This window comes from Cricetulus griseus, chromosome 2, assembly GCF_003668045.3.
Source record: "Cricetulus griseus strain 17A/GY chromosome 2, alternate assembly CriGri-PICRH-1.0, whole genome shotgun sequence".
Taxonomy (NCBI): Eukaryota; Metazoa; Chordata; class Mammalia; order Rodentia; family Cricetidae; genus Cricetulus; species Cricetulus griseus.
The window spans coordinates 421,766,463-421,782,308 of NC_048595.1; the positions used below are offsets into that span (position 1 = coordinate 421,766,463).

At 38.7% G+C, this 15,846-nt stretch overlaps 1 protein-coding gene across 1 annotated transcript in view; it reads right to left on the reverse strand.

Moving 5' to 3' along the window:
• The window catches only part of LOC100760475 (receptor tyrosine-protein kinase erbB-4), a 658,968-nt gene that overhangs the window by 100,921 nt on the left and 542,201 nt on the right, over nucleotides 1-15,846 (reverse strand). The gene's annotated exons all lie outside the window — the stretch shown is intronic.

A 15,846-nucleotide genomic window follows, 5' to 3' on the forward strand; every position in this document is an offset into this window, starting at 1 on the left:
TGCATAGGGTAGCTCTATTTAACAAGGAATGTACAAGAACCCAATGCTCAGCCCAACCCCCATCACCTTGGTTTTGAAGTACTACAAAAGTATTGTATTTTATTTTTTATATTGACCAGGTAAATTTTCACATTAACGTACTGATGGTAAAGGCGCAAACTTCTGAGTTTTTGGCATGTAGATGACATGTGAAGCTTTGATTTAGACAACATTCCAGAGGAATTTGCTGTATGATAAGGGAACTGAGAAAGATTAAATACATGATAAAATAAAAATACTTAAGTGGGGCTGGAGAGATGGTTCAGAGGTTAAGAGCACTGGCTGTTTTTTCGGAGGTCCTGAGTTCAATGCTCAGCAACCACATGGTGGCTCACAACCATCTATAATGAGATCTGGTGCTCTCTTCTGATGCTCAGGCTTACATGCAGACAGAACACTATACATATTAAATAAATCTTTAAAAAAATGCTTTAAAAAGCTTAGGTAAAGGTGTGAGAGAAGTAAAGGAAAAGACAAGAGCAAAGCAAGAAAGACTCCAGGGGAGACATTGAAGACAAAGAAAGCAGTGGGAAGAGAGAAGTCTGTCTGGTGAGGAAATTTTGAGAATGGACACATGACTTGAAAGAATACATTTTCTGAGGACATTTCCATAAGCTTATAGGCTTGCTGAGACAAATATTGAATTTAACTTGGAGGAAAAATATTTATGTACAAAAGTAAATTATAACTAAGCCTATATGCATATATGTTTACTGACAGCATTGTTATTGAGTTGAGAAAGCCAATGATGGTTTTTGGACTCACCCTCTTTACAAATTTTATGTAAATATTACCAACCTTACAACATTTGCATAAACAATATGTTTATATTTTATATGTGTGCAACCACAATTAATGAAAAAAGATGTCAAAAGTTTGAAAGAGAGCAAGGAGGGGTGGGTAAACGGAAGAGTTTGGAGTGAGGAAAGGAAAGTGAGAAATGATATAATTTTATTATAATCTCATAATATAAGAATAAAAGAAAAAATAAGCAAATGAAGTACTGCATTGATAAATATTTATAGGAAATATCAATGGATCATTTTAATCCTAATCAAAAATCTATGACACATAGAAGTGAATTGAATAATACGAAAAATTTTACACTAATGTCTATATTGACTCTTTATTAATACCTATTGCTAAGATCTTATATCCGATTTGCATTTTTATGGGGCACAAAAGGAGGTAATAATATTATTATCTTCCCATATTGGACTAATAATAACAAATATTAAATTATTCTGCTGACAGTTTATGTTCTATTAAATAGCAATTATCTGAAAGTAATGAAGATAATAAAATAAAATTATAGTCTCAAATAAAATTTATTCAAATTAAGTTTCAAGATAAACAATAAGTGAAAATAACAGTTGATGAAAGGAAGACACAGACTAAGGACAAACAGATCCTACATCCAGAAATTGGGAAGAACTCGGCTGGTCTACCACTCCATGAGGGAAAGACATTGTAAGAATTAATAGTGTGAAAATATCTGCATTAAAGAAATACAAGGTATAGATTCAATACAGTCTCCATTAGAATATCAACAATACGCTTCATACAAAGTGGGAGATATATTGTTTCATATAAAAGTACAAAAATCTCCAAATACTTCAAGTAATTTTAAACACAAAAGTGGTTATATCATCATAACCTGGTTCCAGGCTGTATGAAAGAGCCCAGAACAGTTAAGGTAGTCATCAATCTCATTATAGGGAAGGGCATTTAAGGTAGCCTCTCTACTATTGCTTAGATTCTTAGTTGGTGTCATCCTTGTATATCCCTGGACGTTTTCCTAGTGCCAAATTTCTCTTTAAACCTATAAATGGCTCCCTCTGTTAATGTAACTCTTTTCTTGCTCTCCTTCTCTATTCTTCCCCCAACTCCATCTTCCTGATCCCTCATGTTCTCCTCCCCCACCCTCCTCCCCTCCTCTTTTTCCTATATCCCCATCCCCACCCCATGCTCCCAATTTGCTCAGGAGATCTTGTCCCTTTCCCCTTCTCTGCGGGACAGGGACAGTGTATTTCTCTCTTAGGGACCTCTTTGTTTCCCAGCTTCTCTGGAGTTGTGGATTGTAGGCTACCTTAAATGCCATCATAGAGCTTTCATCCTGTAGCTGATGGAAGCACTGAGTCATCCAATTGTAGGCAGGGAAGAGTGATGAGCAAAGGGGCCAAGGCTGTGCTGGGGAAACCCACAGAAACAGCTGACCTGAGCAGTGGGAGTTCATGGATCCCAGTCTGACAGCTGGGGAACCATCATTGGACTAAACCAAAGCCTATGAACGTGGGTGTCAGTTAGGAGGCCAGGGCAGTCTATGGGGCCTCTGGCAGTGGAGCCAGTATTTATCCCTAGTGTTTGAATGGGCTTTGGAGCCCATTCCCTATAGAGGGATACTCTCTCAGCCTAGACACAGGGAAGAAGGCCTAAGTCCTTCTCCAAATGATGTGACAGAGTTTGATGTTCCCTCATGGGAGGTCTCACCCTCACTGGGGAGTGGATGGGGGTGGTGGAGGGCATGGGAGGACAGGAGGGAGAGGGAACTGGGATTGGTATGTAAAATAAGATTGTTTTTCATTTAAATAAAACTTCATCTTTTTTTTTAAAGAGCAAGAATATGGCACAAAGCATGACACTGGCACAAAAAATTGATATGTAAACTGATGGAATAAAATAGGGCAACCATATACAAATCCATGCAGCAAAGCCACCTCATTTTTGACAAAGATGCCAAAAATGTACAATGGAGAAAAGACAGTACCTTTGACAAATGGTACCCAGGAAACTTGATCCATATGTAAAAGAGCAGTATCACTCACTGTAAAAAATGTGAATTCCAAATGGACAAAAGATGTTAATGAAAGAGCTGAAGCTAGGAAACTGCTAGAAGAAAAACATTAGAAGATAGGAACAGTAAGGATGTTCTCAAGGATTCTAGTCACTTAGAAAGTAAGACTCCAAACTGACCCATGGAATGCATAAATTTATAAAGTTCCCAGATAGCAAAGGAAATATTGTCAAGAGACAGCCCAAAGAAAGGGAGAGAAATCTTCATTATCTCTATTTTTAGAAGAGGAATAATATCCACAACATATAAGTAAATAAGAAATAAAATCCTACTAAACAAATAATTGAATCAATAAATGGGCTAATGGAATGAAAAAGCAGTTATCAAAAGAACCACAAATGGCCAATAAATATTAAAATGGTAAGTTTTGAAATCCTGGTTATTGGAAACCCACTGCTGCTGATGTAATAAGCCAATCAAGCTGAATTAATAAATCCAGGTTTAATCTGAGCAGAGCATTCCGGGGTGGCCCCAAGGGAAAAGGAGAAAACCATGGGTGCTTTTGATGTCCTCTGGGGGTGGAACAGCTGATAATGGGCTTTCTCAGGGGCAGAATATGGAGTGAGATAACTCCAGGGGAGGGGTCCTCCTCTTAGCATCCTGAGGGAGGGGTTTGGAATGCCCCAAATTGGAGATTCCAAACACTGTTCAATATCCTTCACCCTCAGAAAAATAAAAATTAAAACTACATTGATTTCCTATCTCACCACAGTCAGAGGTAAGTAAACAAGACATAAGTAAACAATCCTTAAGTAAACAAGCAGGCCCAGAGGTGGTGAAGCATGCCTTCAATCCCAGTACTCAGGAGGCAGAGGCAGGCAGATCTCTGAGTTCAAAGACCGCTTGGTCTACAGAATGAGTTCCAGGATAGCCAAGACGACATAGAGAAACCATGTCTCCAACTCCTCCTACTCCCCCCCCCACCAAAAAAAAGGGGGAAAAAGAAAACAAGTTATAAATAAATTAATGTTTTTAAGATATGCAGAAGTCTGTTGCAAAAGAAAACAAGTAATAAATGCTTGCAGACATGGGTAAGGGACTCTTATACTGTTGGAAGATATAAATTAGTACTGTCACTATGCAAACAAGTATAGAGGTCCCTTAAAGACTAAAAATGGAAGGATCATAGGACCTCGCTGTAGTATTCCTTGTTATGTACTGATAGACTGCCAAATAAACCTGTGAGTCTGTGTTGCAAGACCAAAAAAAAGTAAAATAGAACTTGAATATGATCATGCCTCTATACCTACCTACCTAAGTGAAACTCCTTAAAAAACAGCTATCTCTGGGAAATTTCCAAGTCACATAAAAGCCCTCATTGCTTCAATCAAGAAACTCCCAGGAAGGGCTGCAGAGAGAAGTAAATGTATGTACTGGGGGTTACTAAGTCTATGCTGTATTTTAGCAAAGATTTTGTGCTCAGATATTTGGTCATAAATCATTTGCATGTTTTTGTCAAGGTGTTGCCAGGATGTGATTGTCATTGAAATGAGTAGAGTTCCGGTAAAGCAGCTTACCCTCCACAATGGCTCATAGATTGGGCTTTATCAAGTCAGCTAGTGCTTCATTAGAGTGAAGACTGACTTCTCTCAGGCAAGGAGGAATTCTGCCAGCAGGTGGCTTTTGGGATTGACCTGCAAATCTACAGAATTTTGACTTAGTCTGCTTTCACAACTGCATGACCTAATCTCTGAAAAAGGAAGACAAATCCCAAAACTCTCTTTGCTGGGTGTGATGTCAAGCATACCTGTAATCCTGGCACTTGGGGGGCTGGGCCAGGAGGATTGCCACAATTCTGAAGCCAACTAGAGCTACACTGCAAGTACCTGGTCAAGCAGAGGAATGATGTTCTCTCAAAATATAAGGAAACAGCAACACTTCACTTCTCTCCCCTTCTCCATTTCTTTTTTTTCCTGTCTCTTACTATGTGACAGATCTCTGTGAATGTGCATATACATGTATGTGCATATACATACATACTAACATACATACATAAAAGCAGAGAGATATATAAATTTACATTCTGTTCATTTTGTTCCTCTGGAGAAAGTTGATTCTGATTAGCACACTAGAGCTGAAAAGAGAATTAGACCATGTATAAAAGGAATAAAAAAAATGACAAAACTTTTCTCTTTCCCCATTTCTTTTCCTGCCTGTATATGTCTGAACTACATAACTCTGCACATATGTTTATATGTATAAATTCTAATGTACACACACAGATACTTATATTCTGATCATTTTGTTTCTCTGGAGAATGGTGATCTGGTTGGCAGTCTAATGAAATAGAATTAACATGTATAAAAGGAACAAAAAAAAAGACAAAAATAAATTACTGTGCTTAAAGTATTTATCCTTAGTACATGAATGGACTTTGGGAACCCAATCCACATAGAGGGATACTCTTCAGCCTAGACATGGACGAGGGTCTAGGCCCTGATCCAAATGATATGACAGACTTTTGAAAGACCCCGAAGGGATACTTTCGTAGAGGGAGACCCACACACCCAGGAATCAGCGAGGCCACGAACTGGATGCAAAAAAACAAGAGGCTTTATTGGAGATACGGGTACCCGGGCGACTTAGCTTCTGTGTGGCTAAGCGCCCCGAGCCAAGGGAAAAGGGGTCCTTATATAGGAAAAAGGCGCAAGCTAGGAGCAGGGATTCTATTGGATAATTCTAATGAGGCATTATACAGAGCTATTCCCATTGGTCAATGTATATGAGGCGCTATACAGGGTTATTCAAATGAGGCAAAGTACAGAGTTATTCAAATGAGGTGAAACACAGAGTCTTTCAAATGAGGCGAAATACAGAATTATTTCTATTGGATGGTTCAAATGAGACACAGAGCCATTCCAGATCAGCATATTCTCAAGGTCTGGTGTCTGGTACAGCAGACTCAATTCCCCCCCCCCTTCCTGATGGCTGACCTTGGGGGCGGAGACCTTGGGACGGAGTGTTTCTCTTCGGGCGGGGCGGGGGCTCAGGGGCAGAGCTCCAGGCCGGCTCACTCGGTGTTTGTTCTCGTGCTGACCCACCTGGTGCTCGCCCTCGTGCCAGCCCACCCGGTGCTCGTTCTCGGGCTGGCCCACCTGGTGCTCATTCTCGGGCCGGCCCCACCCGGTGCTTGTTCTCGGGCCGGCCCCACCCGGTGCTTGTTCTCGGGCCGGGCGGGGAAAGGCCACCGGGGGTGGGGATCGGGGAAGCCGCCGACAGGAGGAAGAGGAGACAAACTTGAGAAAGAAAGGGCTAAAGGACAGGGGTCTTTCACTTTGAAGATACTCCATGGAAGGCCTCACCCTCCCTAGGGAGCAGAAAGGGGATGGGATAGGGGGTCGGTGGGGGGCATGGGAGGAGGGGAGGGAGAGGGAACTGGGACTGACATGTAAAAGAAGCTTCTTTTATTTAAATTTAAAAAAAGAAAAATGATTCTTTCATAAAACTCTAAAGAGAAGGCAAACAATTATCATAAAAGTCATATTAGTGGCTACTTATGAAAGTTGGGGAAGAACCACAGCCAAGGCAGGGCCATAAGAAGAAACTTTCAGGGCATCTTCATCTGAGTGATAGCAACATAGATATTCCCTCTCTAAAAATGTATTAAATGGTACATATGCATTGTGTAGGTTTTTTTCACATCAGTGCTCCATTTTATAATAAAAAATCAAGGAGGAGGATAATAATAGTCAGTAGCTATTAATAATAGCTAACTCAAATCAGAGAATAATTGCCTTGGAAACCATAAATTTGCTCAGGGTTTTTAACAGTAAAGTTCAAAAGTAACTTTTTGTACTATAACATTTGTCTTTGCCTCCATGGAACAACTGACCTATTATTTATTAAAATAAAATAATGAAAGAATAACAGCAGCAAGCCTTTCTACATAATAGTTGTCAGAGAATCAATTTTAGGGACAAGTGAGGTGGTAGGAGAAGGCAATCCACAACTGGTAAGTTAGAAGTTGTAAATCACTTAGGCAGCTGTCTCTTGTGCCATGTAAACTAGAACACTTCTGGCTCATGGACTCGTGGCACCCAAGGCCAACTGCAAGCCATATACTCTGCCAGCCACCTTCTACAGTGTACATTCAGACAAATAAAGAGATGCCAACCATGTGAGCACGATCAGTAGAAACAGTCTATAAAAGCCAGGTAAAAGCTGACCAAGGTGCTATAGAGATGACATCAGCTCCTTCAGAACCTCATTTACACCAGAGTAGACCAGACAGATGCTTGTGATAAAAAACAAGTAGTAAACTCATCAAATTGCTAAGGACCACTAGATGACTATGTGAACTGCTAGGAAGTGGTATCCAGTAGAGAGTAAAGAGATACCTTAATGTCCCTCTATTGAACATAGAGACCTGCTTCTGTAGATACATTCCTCCTTAAATGTTCTGTGACAATCTAAAAGCATACATGTTCTAAAATAATTACATACCCCCACTAAACTCCATTCTGTCACTCCTAATGTCCTTAAATATATTCATGGCACCTTTGTTCTCCATCTGAATTTACAAAATAAATTCTAGATTTATCTTTCATGTTCCTCCTTCATCTTTAGTCACAGGATTCCAAACTGCCCCTTGAATGTGACCCCTTAATCAAATAAAACTTGGATGGATCCATTCATGTCTCTCCACTTATGCTTTCAACATCCTAATTCAAGTATTTATAATTCTAGTGTGAGAAACTATGAACCAAACTCTTTCATTGCGTTTCCTCTATTGCTCATCTTCTGGTGAAATATTATGGCATTAACATTTCTCACGTGTACTGATGATAAAACCACTCCATTTCTCAAGGAAAACTGTTACCAATGAAAAAAACATCTGCAAATATCTATTAACCAGACTACAACATTAAAGACAATCAAGTTGGCAATTTGAGTTCTCTTTATACTACCCAAACTATGTATTTGGGTTTGCCAGTGAAATCCAGCATCTTTACTTGTCAGTCCTACAAACCCTCTCCTGCATATGGTGTATGTTTTACCATCTTGTCACTTTCTCCCATATGCTTCTCCTAGCTTCATCTTTTAAGAGAGAGGAACAGAATTGCTCCACGATTAAAACATGGATTTCTGGGCCTCAGACTGAGTGCTTCTGATTCACTCTGACACAGTAGGGTTTAAAATTTGTATCTCTAGTATTCTTCTGGGGGGCAATGATCTACTGACATTCCTTGAACCCTCCATCTCTTTTGCAGTATGGCCATTACTTAAATCTTCATGTTGTAGTACTTTCTTTACATTTCTGAATAAACCTTCCAAGAAAATGTATCTTCTTTGCAGTGTCTATGTTGTGAGAGTCCCATCTTTCTTTTAATGTTGTAAGTAGCTCATTTTCCACATAGACATATGTTAAATTTATAGCTCCTCTATGGTTTTTGCATTCTCTGAGGGTGGCATCCACATTCCCATTCTCTAAATTATATATCTACAATACAAGCTGCTGGATATAATCTAGGAAACATGTAAATATTTGTGCCTCCTAAATAAATTCAACAGAAAAATATATAAGGAAGGACTCATCTACAAATAACTACTGTCTCATATAATACTGGCAAGTGTTAAACAAGACCATCTTGTGGGTAACATCCTTTGTATGTACTCATGGTTTAGAGGTAGGTCTGGGACCACTGTTTTGCTCCTGTCCACTGCACACAAGCCTATGTTTGGAGCAAAATATTTGACTGGATTTTAACAAGTGATGAGGGAAAACAAAATGTGTGAGATCAACTGTCTATATCTCCTCTGTAAACTGTTGTCTCCTTTCTTTCAGTGACAGGTGAAATTTAAGAGCAAAATGATGCCCAGTAAGACAGCCTCATAATCTCCTGGAAAATGCAGAACAAGGTGGCAAGAAATGGCATGATGAGGCATGGTGAAACACAGTGAGGCATGGTGAAGCATGGTGTGACTCTTCTTTGCCAAGAAAAGGGGAACAAATAACTGACCCACACATTAGCATTCCCCATCTCCTGTTTCCCCTTCTGTTTTCTTTCAAGTCTTATTACTATGCAGCAACCTGTAAGTGTCATTGCTCTGCACACTTTACTTCCTGGTCCTTTCGGAAAACCGTATAATTTCCTAAAGAGCAGTATAGGAAAAGGGAATCCCATATTATAGTTTTTCTGTCCCCTGCATCTAATTAGAAGGTTTTCTTTCATTAGGTTTCAGAGTTGTTATTCATCAGATTACAGGGGGGAATGCATACTATTTTTCTAATCCTTCATAGTCTTTGTAGTGTTTTGCAGAATATATAGAATTACAAAATCAACAAACATATCAGTGTCCTGGAAGAGTTATGTAATCAGTGAAAGTTATTTTTACTTGAATCAGGCATAACATGTCCATTATATTCATTATATCACTTTATATTTAGTTCATAAACTTCCATTTCTAGTTTTCTGTCAGCATGACATTATGACTTTACTGCTTAATGCACATAAGCAGGACTCATAACTACCGATTGGCTCACTAATTATACACTTGTAGAGGTATACATCACTTTCATTTTAAAAAGCCTTATTTTCATTTTCAGTATCCTATTAATAGATCATGGGAACATAAGTGAAAAGAAGGCTATTTTGAATTTAGAACAAAGCCCAGTAGGAAGTTTCAAGTGTAACACTACAGTAATAAGAAAAGGATAATTGATATAAAGACATGAAACAACAAGACAGAGGAAAAAAACGCACACATTGGGAACAAAGAAATTTGAGTTCTTAGACTCCAGTGCTGTTGAAACTTCCAACTGAAACTTTCATACTTATACATGTTCTTCTGCCTGTGTTTGTTTCTGAATATTTTATAGTATCCTGAATATAGGACAGATTTAATACTGCATGAATGCTTTGAATAATTCTAAATAAACTGATATTTTGAGCAAGGAATTCTTCAAGTCACTCACAGACAAAATCTGGGACTATGCCCACCCCCACTACCTCCTTACTAACTAATATCTAATCTCTGGAAGCACTGGCATGCTTTCAGACAAAGGTTGTATGTGCTCATGGCTACACACTCCATGAGAAAAGAGGCTGCCCAAGTTTGGAAGGATGGCCCAAAGGTTGAGAGCACATGATGCTCCTGCAGAGGACCTGGATTTTGTTCTCAGCATCCATATGGCAGCCTACAACCATCCACAGCTCCTGTTACCAGGGACCTGACACCTTCTTCTGGCCTCTGCAGACGCTAGGTACACACAAGACACATATGCATGTACAAGCAGGTAAAGCATTCATGTGCACAAATCAATTAGTTGATTAATGGAGCTGCTCATCAAAGGGTCTGTGTCTCGCATAATTTTCAGCATAACACTTTTTATAAGATATTTGTGGTGAAATTGTTGGATAAAGATCACCTTTTTTTCTTCAGATAAATTTCAGAATTTTAATTTTAGAAATATTAATCTAGATACCACATGTGAGCAAAATTTATTTTATTTTTAGCCTTCTGTTCAAAATGGAGGAACAACTTAATTCTCAGGGGCTGGGGGTAGAAATTAGGCAGATTACTTGATAGGCTGCCAGACTGGGACAGGAGCCATGACTAGATAATAAAGATGATGAAGGTCCAAGATGGTGGGCTTCCTTCTTACCATTTTTATCTCATCCCTAACAAAGCCTTTCTTCTCCAGTTTATTTTGTTTTCTGCATTTGAGATTTTTCCCTGCTGATACCTGTTGTGCTTGAGATGTTTCCTGCCTTATAATTCTTTAGCTAGCTGAGCAAAACAAATCCAGTCAGTACGCCTAGATAGTAACATAACGGATAAAAACACATCAAACACTGCAATTCAAGACATTGACTCTCCACAGGTGATGAAGGGAGGTAACCCTTGGGGGATGAGGCCTAAGTCTGCTCCAGTTCAGTTTCCATGGTAAGTTTCAAGTCTGCCTTGTATATAAAGAAAACCCAGGTTTTCTATCATCCTATTTCAAGTAGGGTTAGGGGTTAAGGGAGAACTGGGAGAACTGAGCTGTGGTATCCCTCCTAGAGGGGTCATTAGCATGGCTATCTGTAAGTGAATATGTAGATAGTACCAGGAAGTACCCAAATTCCTCATCAAACAATGCCTAGTGTTACTGAAATCCCAATCTTAAATAGCCAAAGTAGAAAATATCCAAACTAAGACATCAGTAAAAGCTAAGGAAAGGACTCAATAATGGGGAAATTCATTGCAGTTTAGGTTTGACCTAATAAAACTTAAAAAAAGCAAGCCTTGAAATTTACTTTCAAAAAATTTAACAGCATCTCAGAACAATGCTTAAGAAAGTTTGTGGGAATAATATTAACCTAGTCCTCAATTATTAACATTTCCCATTTAATCACCTGATAAAAGATTCAAAGCACACCACAACCCAAGAGAGTGAGCCAGCCCCTCCTCTGCCTCATGTCTGCACCTGAAGCCATGCCCCTAGGATGTGGCCACCACTACAAGCTCACTGGCAAAGCAAGATGCCACTACAGATTATGGCATACATAACTCATTGTATATGTCTATAATACAATTTGTGTACCTATGGCTCAGGGAATATTGTGGAAGAGAAGGCAGAGAGATTGTTTGAGCCAGAGGACCAGGAATACTGCTGTGAAACTATGACTCCTAGAAACAATACGGAAACTATATTTAATATTCTACCATTTATGGCTGTCTAAACAAGACACAAAGAATCATTCTAACATGAAAGGGGGAATGTCAAGGGGCCCTATCCCATGACAAAGAATTGCAGACCACTCAGGCTATTGATGGAGAACTAATCTTCCCTAGGAATGAGCTCTCAGTTGGTTAGTCAATTTAAATGGTCAGCCCTAAAATCACATACATACCAGCTACACTAAATGAACTCAGCATGTTGTATTTGTATAGTTTTGCATAAATATATGCAACAATAATAATCAGAAAGAGGCCATGAATTTAAAAGGGAATAGATAAATTTGAGAGGGAGGAAAAGGAGCAACGGGGGTGTTGGCAGGAGATAACATGGGTGGTTATTGGAGGGTGAAAAGGGAGGAAATGATGTAATTATATTTTAGCTACAATTTAAAATTATTAAGAGGGAGAAAAGGGAAAACACAGAGAGTTTTGGAAAAAAAGTACACAATTAATGCTAGTGAGTCAATATTGGAGATAAATGAAGTCATGAAAATATTCAGTCAGTAAAAGAGCCCAAAAGAACAAAGAATATAGGGTCAGGTAGAGAAATGATGTAGATGTTACATTTCAAATCTGCCATACCAATGACCACATTAAACCGTCAACAAAATTGAAATAAGAGTGGAATGACTGCATTAGTAAAGGGCAGAGCAAATTCCAGAGCAAAAATATTATAGTGGGGAAAGAGTATAATCTCATAATAATAAAGCGGTCAATTTTTAGAGTGAGCCTAACAATTCTAACCATTATTATTAACTTGGTTTCAAAGACTCCAGGCAAAAAACCCCACAGCACTAGAGGAGTAAAACTGATTTAGGATGTAAAGTTGAAGTAATTTAGCACCCATCTGTCATTTATTGATAGAACAACTGCAAAGAAATCCAATGTAAATACAAAAGATGCTACCATTGTTTGTCAATTCCACCCCACCCTAGGAAGATTCCTCCTTCTTACCACAAATATCTTCAAGACCTGAGCAAGTTTTCACTACTGAGTTGGGTTTCTTAATTTGCTCAAACTTATATATTAAGAATTCTCAAATAGTTTGAATTCTTGACTGAGAAAGAATAGTTTCTGAAGTTCAGATGCTAAGCAAAGCCACTGTTGGCACCTGCACATTGCATGCAGGCTGGAGAAGGACTGCGGAAACCAGAGTAAAGATTTAAAAAGAGGAGAAGAGACCAAAGTCACCCTTGGGCACACTGCTTGTTGGCTGTCTTCCTGATGCTGCCCTGCTCTCTCTTTTCGTATAGTTTGGTGTTCAACTTTTAATTGACTTTGTGGAACATTACAGAACTGCCTCTGCATCCAGCAGCTGGAGTAGCACAGAATGGCAAAATGAAGTTCAAAACATTGATTCAGTTTCTGATTTCCAGCCTTGTTTGCCTATCTTTGGTCTTGCCAATTCATGTGTTTTTACAATCTGTGGGCTAGCAGGAGGGTGTTCTTACTCACCCTACTTAGAATTCATTTCTCAGGCTTTCCTCTAGTCCTTCTGGCCCACTTTAACCTTGGCTTCTGTTATAAAACCTCCAAGATTATTCCTATTCTCAAAAATCATATTTACTTTTATTTTAGATGTTACAGTTCATCTTCACTGTTATTTTGATATACCATCCTATTATATACCTTTAATTTCTTCTTTTACGCTTGCTTGCTCACTTTTTTTTAGCAGCGTCCCATGCCCCCTAGGTGGCCTTGAACTCTCTATGTAGCCAAGGATTCCCAGGAATGCCTAATACCCTACCTCTAAGTGCTGGGATTACAGTATGTGCTACTACAACCAGCTACTGTTACATACCAACTTCTACATTTATCCTCCAGTGAAGCCTATAAATTCTATGTGGTCACTGGGTTTTATGTTGAATATCATGAGACATACCCCTTTCTAAGCACAAGGAATCTTAGAAATACTTGGCACCACATAAATACACAAGCATGACATGGCTGGATTTGTGGATCTGTTTAGTTGAGCTTTTATCATTTTATTTATATCCAAGAATGTGTTCTGGTTTGTACCTCATTTATAAATAAAGCATTGAAATTCAGTTAATTGGATTCATGCTTACATTGGCACATTTCTGTATCTATATGTAAATGTATTATTTATATAAAGTGTAGAATCTTTATAGCTATATCCATAGCAAGATATTAAAATTAGGCATTCCATATGATAATTAAAAGTTTATAGCCATTAGCACACATTATCTTTCTTAGAACTTTGTATGTGCTGATATCCACAGTTACAACAAACAAGAGAACTTTGCCTTTTCCCCTCTTAATTAGTGCTGCTTGATGCCTTTTCATTCCCAGGTGCAAAAGCGATAGTTAATGAATACTATTAATAAATGAGAAATAATATTAAATATTAATGCTTACTGCTTTCTTGGCTCTGGATAGTAGTAGACAAGGATTTCCCTTAAGCATTCCTTTGAATGACCTGATTGTAAGCTGATCTTACTGCATTTAGAATTTTAAAAGCCCTTGCAAGTACCTTCAGTTCTACAGCAAAGTTGACTCAGAGAAAAATCTTAACAGGAGTCGCAGTAGTAACTTCCATTTATCTACAATATGGCACTGTTCAGTTCAAGATAGGAAAATGAGATCAACCTCTTCATACTGTGTCTCCTTTGGTAAGCAACAAGCAACATATATGTCTGGAACACAGGCTTAATTTGTGGTCTAATCCCATCTGTTATTTACAGTTATATTATGTGACTCTGAGGAAGTTACATAGTCTCTCAACCACCAATTCTCCTATGAAAAAGTGAATGACAGCCAGGAAGTGATTGCATATGCCTTTAATCCCAGCACTTGGGAGGCAGAGGAAGACAAATCTTTGAGTTTGAGGCATGCCTGCTCTACAGAGCAAACTCCATTACAGCAAAGGCTATACAAAGAAACCCTGTCTTGAAAAACCAAAATCAAAAAAAGGGGGAGGGGGAGGAATGATATTAGCACCCCAAGCACAGTAACTTTTGTTGAGATTAAATAGGTAAAATATCCATTGTATGGTAATTGGTACACGAAATTTGGAAGAATATATATTCAATAATAAAGTTGGTTGATAAGCAGTCTTGGTTCAGATTTTCATGTTAGAACCTAAACATTGCATCAAAAAACACATTCCTAAAGTAATCAATTTATCTTTCTAGAATGTGTTTGCTGAGGGGTTGAGGTTGTAGATCAGCTGGTAGAGTCCTTGCTTCCAAGAACAAAGCCCTGGATTTGATCCCAAGTTCTCTGTAAACTAGATATTATACTGTACACCTGGAATCTGAGACCTGGGACCTGGAGGCAGAAGGACACTGAGCTATGAAGTATGTTTGAAGCCAGAATGAATGACATGAAACCTTGATAAAAATTTATGCTCAAATAAGAATGCAAACCTATTTGTTGAATCTTCATCTGTTTTAAAATAGGTGAAATTTTATACCATCCATATATATTATGTTAGTCTGATAAAAACAACCAATAAAAGGTGGTCCAATGCCTTTAATCCCAGCACTCAGGAGGTAGAGGCACCCTGGTGTACAATTAGAGTTCCAGGACAGCCAGGGTTGCTGCACAGAGAAACTCTGTCTCCAAAATCAAACAACAATAACAAAAATCTAAAATCAACAAACCAAAAAATAAAATATCATTATTGCATCCCTATGATGCCAAAGCACTTTGATCAACTTAAAAAAATAATTGGCATTAGTAGACAGCTACTAAAAATATATTCTTTGGAATAGCAACTTGACATTTAAAAACATTCATTCTAATGGTAAGAATTTCTGGGAAAACAGATGCTCATTGTTTTCAGAACAAGTGGTACTGTCATGTGTCCATTAGTGGAGAGCTCAAGTATCAGTCACTTGGTACAGTAACTCGGAAGCTAAGTGAAAGAAAAGGAAGTGGTGCCTTTAAATAATTCTCAGAGAAGCATGGCTGGGAGACAATATTATGCTGTTACTGTAAATTTCCCTGACAGTAGAGAGGGCTGCAGGGGTTATGGGAAGGGAAAGGAGCTACACAATAGCCACTGGCCTGAGTAATTAGCTGGGGTAATGAAGAGAGAGGAAAAGTGTTTTGGACACCAGAGCCCTGAACTGTCAGCATTATTGTTCTCCAAGGGTTGGGAAGAACAACGCTCCGCTGAGCCTTCAGTAATCGCTATACATGACTACTCATGAGGAGAGTAATTAAGAAATGTCAGTGCTTCTCTGGAAAAAAATTAACACTCTTACCACACACAGCGTTTGCCTGGAAGAAACACATTTTGTGGTTGCTGCGGCTGCTCAGAA